The sequence below is a fragment of the Culex quinquefasciatus genome, chromosome 3, assembly GCF_015732765.1.
Source record: "Culex quinquefasciatus strain JHB chromosome 3, VPISU_Cqui_1.0_pri_paternal, whole genome shotgun sequence".
NCBI lineage: Eukaryota > Metazoa > Arthropoda > Insecta > Diptera > Culicidae > Culex > Culex quinquefasciatus.
This window is the reverse complement of record NC_051863.1, coordinates 197408332-197414331: the sequence shown is the minus strand read 5'-3', so window position 1 is coordinate 197414331 and position 6000 is coordinate 197408332. Positions and strand designations below refer to the sequence as shown.

At 37.1% G+C, this 6000-nt stretch overlaps 1 protein-coding gene across 4 annotated transcripts in view; it reads left to right on the top strand.

Annotated features, from left to right (window-relative positions):
- The first annotated feature begins 359 nt into the window (after window positions 1-359).
- LOC6031134 overlaps window positions 360-6000 on the top strand; it is a 34603-nt gene continuing 28962 nt past the window's right edge. The window contains exon 1 of one of the 4 annotated variants that reach the window (XM_038266200.1): window positions 360-460. The gene's annotated coding sequence lies outside the window, so the exon portion shown is untranslated. Of the gene's footprint in view, window positions 470-6000 lie in introns of all 4 variants that reach the window. The other 3 variants (XM_038266201.1, XM_038266203.1, XM_038266205.1) reach the window with 3 other exon arrangements.

Below are 6000 nucleotides of genomic sequence, written 5' to 3'. Positions count from 1 at the left end.
ATGCGAGCACGTGAAATGATGAAGCCATGTAAGTTTTTTTTATAGTTTTTTCTTACTCTTGCTAGTGCCTTAGTTAAAGAAATAATTGTTCCTAAATGGATTATGATGCAACACACAGCTGTAAGGAACTCCAAAACTCTGTTATGCACTTCAAAATAACTCATTGTATCTTGATTATTCACCAATAAAACCGAATTGAATTGAATTGAAATGATGAAGCCAAGGGTTACTTCGATGGCGCACGGTGAGACCGAGAGAGAGAGAGTTCCACAGCGCGCGCAAAACCTGTCTCCAGCATTATCAGCAGCCGAGAGAGCTCCTGCTTGGGCGTCGCGACGTCGTCGTTTGCCGCACTCACTGTTCTGCTAGTCAGCGTGTCAGTTCAGTGCTCGTCGAGCATTGGTCCGCTGCAGGTGTGTTTTGGCGGGAGTTGTCGCGCGCGAAAAACGAAGCTTTTCCGGTGGGTTGTGTTAGAACTTTTTTTTTTTCCTTTTTTTGCGCGAGGCTTGGGAGGAAAATTCTCGCGGGCTGTTTGGCACCAGTCCAACCAGGATTCGGTTTGTTGTGTTGTGTTGTGCTGTGCCGTCTGTATCCTTCCCTATGCAGAACCTCGATAGAGTGTCTTATTTATGACCCTTTTCAAGGAAGGCCGGGCGCATCGTAAACAAAATTTGTGCTTTTTTTTAGGTGTGTTAGAATTTTCCATTGGAGCAAATTTTAAAGTTCAGGCCTTGTGTGAGGTTGGGAAAGCTTGCGTGCTCGTACTGCACCTGCCACGTGGGTGTTGAAATGAAGCTGTGTGTTCTGTGTGTTTGCCCACCTGGTGCCGTCAGGATAGATCAAATGGAAATTTATTCGTCATGAAGCAAGGAAAAAAAAAGTTCAGTTTGAAAATGCACAAGCAAATATGACACGAGTGTAATTGTGATGAAAATTGCTTCCAAAAAAAGCAGGCAACGATCCTGACAGTGAAACCATATTGTTTGTTGATTTTTTCTTCCCTTCTTGTTTATTGTGGTTCACCAAACAATCTCTCTCTTGTCCACAAAAGTGTGACTGAAGAGACGATGATTGGCTCGCGCGAGTGGTGTTGATGGTCAGACACATTCGGTGTTGTCACGGTTTTGGGAGCATGTGTGTTTGATAAGAAGAAGAACGGAGAAGACACTTCGGGCGGTGAAGACGCAAAAGGACAGAATCAGCAGCAGCAGAAACATCAATCGATCACAGACTCTTTCTTCTGCGGATTTGGATGCGATGATGGTTATGTTTGTTTTGGGATTTGGTGATGAATGTTTTATTATGTGACTTGCCGTTCGTGCAAATATTTACATGTTGGAAAATGCGAGATGATGTTATGTTATGCGGTTTATTGAAATATTTTATGATGTTGCTTCATGCATCTCATGTAAGCTTAAAATTTTCAATTTTGTTGTCATATCATTTTTTTATGACTTGTTTGAATATAAATTTTAAGAGTACGTATTTTAAGTTTCGTTCAGGTTTTTGCTTGGTTAAATTTACAAAATGAAGGGTAGGATTTTTTTTTGTAAGCTTGGTTTGTCATGTTACTCAACATAGAAAACTTTAAAAAAATTAATTGGAATTGATTTTTTTTCGAAATGATCATCAAAACAAATTACCCTTAATTTTTCCCGTTTTATAACAAAATTTTCAATAATTAACTTCCAAACATCGTACATAGTTTTTATTGCAGCAATTTTCATGTCATTATTTTTTAATGATTTTACCGTAAGAGTAAACACCATTAAGAAGAAAAGCGTTTTAAATTACTCGCAATTATTACATCAAAATCTTTTTTTTTTAGTTTGACCAAAAAACTGTAGAACCGTTTATAAATTATATCAAAATAAATTTATATTTTTAAATATTTCTTAAAGGTGTTTTCATCAAAACATAGAAAAAATGACTTTGATGTAAACTTAAGGACGCTAAAATAGTGATGAAAAGGATAAAATGTAGTTTTCATAGGAATTTTTTAAAATTCGTTAATTTTATTTTACTAACAGCCATTTTGGCATTAGAGGGACAACAAATAATTATCCAGAAGGCAAAATTGTAAATCAAGAAGTTTTCTATAACATTATTGGGTATTTTTTAGCTGATTTTAAAAGAGCAATTTGTTAAAAAAATCACAGCCAATAATTTGGTTTTTTAACACTTTTAAATTTTCTATTGAATAATTATGGGTAATTCTTCGCCAACTCACACAGCAGTTGCCCCGATCCCCTTCGATTTGCGTGAAACTTTGTCCTTATGGGTAACTTTTGTCCCTGATCACGAATCCGAGGTCCGTTTTTTGATATCTCGTGACGGAGGGGCGGTACGACCCCTTCCATTTTTGAACATGCAAAAAAAGAGGTGTTTTTCAATAATTTGCAGCCTGAAACGGTGATGAGATAGAAATTTGGTGTCAAAAGAACTTTTATGTAAAATTAGACGCCCGATTTGATGGCGTACTCAGAATTCCAAAAAAACCTATCTTTCATCGCAAAAAAAAAACACTAAAAAGTTTTAAAAACTCTCTCATTTTACGTTACTCGACTGTAAATTTTTTTGGAACATGTCATTTTATGGGAAATTTAATGCTCTTTTCGAATCTATATTGACCCAGAAGGGTTATTTTTTCATTTAGAACAAAAATTTTCATTTTAAAAATTCGTGTTTTTCCTAACTTTGCAGGGTTATTTTTTAGAGTGTAACAATGTTCTACAAAATTGTAGAGCAGACAATTACAAAAATTTTGATATACAGACATAAGGGGTTTGCTTATAAACATCACGAGTTATCGCGATTTTACGAAAAAAAGTTTTGAAAAAGTTACTTTTTGCGTTTCTCTTTGTTTCGTCGTCCGTGTCTGTCGCGGGTGACTATGAATGGCCATGATCGATGACGACCAACTTTTTCAAAACTTTTTTTCGTAAAATCACGATAACTCGTGATGTTTATAAGCAAACCCCTTATGTCTGTATATCAAAATTTTTGCAATTGTCTGCTCTACAACTTTGTAGAACATTGTTACACTCTAAAAAATAACCCTGCAAAGTTAGAAAAAAACACGAAATTTTAAAATGAAAAATTTTGTTCTAAATGAAAAAATGACCCTTCTGGGACAATGTAGATTCGAAAAGCACATTAAATTTCCCATAAAATTACATGTTTGAAAATTTTTTACAGTCGAGTAACGGAAAATGGGAGAATTTTTAAAACTTTTTTAGTGTTTTTTTCGATGAAAAATACGTTTTTTCGGAATTCTGAGTACGCCATCAAATCGGGCGTCTAATTTTACACAAAAGTCCCTTTGACACCAAATTTCTATCTCATCACTGTTTCAGGCTGCAAATTATTGAAAAACACCTCTTTTTTCGCATGTTCAAAAATTGAAGGGGTCGTACCACCCCTCCGTCACGAGATAACAAAAAACGGACCTCGGATTCGTGATCAGGGACAAAAGTTACCCCTTAGGACAAAGTTTCACGCAAATCGAAGGGGGTCGGGGCAATTGCTGTGTGAGTTGGCGGAGGGTTACCCAATTGTTAATGAAAAAGTAAGCCAAAGTTGACTCAAAAAATGCCATTTTCAAAAACATTGCCAAAGTCACATGGATCAAATCAAATTTTGAACCCTTTTTTTTTAATTTGGTGCGTTCTTCATGCCAAAACTTTTAATGATGTAAAAATGTTTGAATTTTTTTTTTGTGAATTTTTGGATCGAAGTCCGAGGTTGGGTTGTACAGGGTTAAGTAATTTTCTTGGCACTTGATGTTACCTTTTGTTTTAAAAAATAATAGAAATGTGGGCACTACTTTTAATTGAAACATTTTTTTTCGAAGTTGTATCAAAACGAAAAAAAATTGCGAAACTCTTTAATTTTTGACAATAATAAAAATTACTTTTACTTTACTCGATCTACTAATAAAAAAATTATAATATTTAAAAAAAAATCTGTCCTTTTGTAAGTATGTTCTGAGTGACTTATGCCCGAGTGTGAACTCATCAAACTCCCCAAAACGTCCCCCGTCAGCCGTGATTTGTGGATGATGTTAAGTGCCATCTTTTTTAGATTTTGCCACATTAGCAGACTTTCGGGAAGACTCCGGGGTGCACACGCGAGAACTCGATTATCGGATCCGCGCTAGTCTGGCTTGCTGTCTTTGACTAAATGGGATTAGTCTGGCAGCGGCGGCTCGCTGTGGGTCGTTCTTTTTTACGATTCTTCCACAGAATTTCTGGTGTGTGTTTTGTGTATTGTGTCCACCACCCAAGGTCAATCGTTTATTTCACTATTTTTGGTAAATGGAATGCATGCTTTTGTATTTTGTGTCTTCTTCCTCTCATGTTCATCGTCTTCTTTATTGGCGCATTATTAAACACTCCCCCAGTCGCCGCGACTCAGTCAGCAGTCATTTCGGGTAATTAATTCTAATTTGGCCGTTTTCTTCCCTCATTTCTTTGCTCAGCTTGAGAAGGGGGCAAATTCTCCGACAGAGACGATTTTTTCCTGTTTCTCGAAATGCTTTTTTATTACACCGCAGTTTCCTAACGAACGTCAAGTGACTAAGCAATGGATTAAAGTTTGGGCGAAACACCTTGGTGTCGACACGATGTTTCTGCTGAAAACTTTTCCAATAAAGAAGCTGTCAATAAGCCAAAATCACCTGCCAGCAGGTTCATAACTAGTGATTGCCATTTTTGAATTTCCATATTTTTGAACCGCAAAGTTTTCTCGTTTCCACAAAAAATCAAAAAAATAATTGCTGAAAGGAAGACAAACAAACACGGCAAAATGAAGTTCCTCTTCACTTTGCAAGGCAATTTATTCCGAAGAGAAAAAAAAAACGCTTTGGGCACGTTCCAGACTCCTTCTGGGCGGAATCCAAAAAGCCTCCCTCTAATTCTTAATACAAAAAAAGTAAGCCATCCTGGTCTGGCAACTTCATTCAAGTCAAGTGACTGAGCCTTCACCTCTCCCACGCTTTAGACATGCAAAGTGCGGAAAAATCCTTCCGCCACTTTGTTAAGAGCCTGTGTGTGCGTGTGGGGGGAGAGAACAAAAGCGGTAATTTTCCTCCCGGCCAAAGGGAAAACTGCAAAAGAGTGGCTGTTTGTTGCAGGAAATTGCCTACCTCTTCTTCATCTGCCTTTGTCTCCTTGAGTTTGGGAAAAGGTGCTTGAAAGACAAGAAAAGGATTGGAAACTTTCCGGGAAATGCCGCTGGGTGGAGCTTAATTTCCGGGAAAAAGGTGGAATTTATGTTAATTATTAAACTTTTATCATAAATTTTACAACATCCGGAAAATTATAAATTGAACTATGCAAATGTGAATCAATAACAAATTCTTAAAAATCACAGAATATTGGCGGTTTGATTGATGTCTATTTACATATAGATTCATATAAGATATCTAAAGTAATGGAGCTCACTAGTTGCTTAACAATTACCTCGTGAACATCACACGTACCGCGATAAGCTTGTCTGCCTATTTGAATTTCAATTAGCATATTGAGTACACTGAAAGACAAGACTTTAGAAATTATAAATCGATTTTAAATTAAAATTGTTTGTCCCTATGTTCAAAACATCCCATTCAAAGCAAGTCATTACAGCTTCATATTACGACAATATTCACCTCGAACAATTAGACTAACCAAACAGACATTCTTGCGAGCCGTTTTTGTGCGATCTTATCAGGCAGTAATTGAGTTACTGCCTCGCACAACAATCTAGTTAGTTTACTCATATGGCAAGTACACGTTGACGGAGACGCAGACGTGGCTTGTTCCACACAGCAGGCTCTGATTCTGGTCGTAGCGCGCGCAGATCTACCTTGCCAGATAACGGGGCGATCAGTTCTGTCATAGCCTGCTAGATCGATTGCGCTCCACGCGTTACACCTGTTCAAACTGCCAATCAAGTTGGACAAGCCTTCTTCGATTTTCGTTTTCAAAAGTATGACTAACACCGTTTATTTTTCGATTC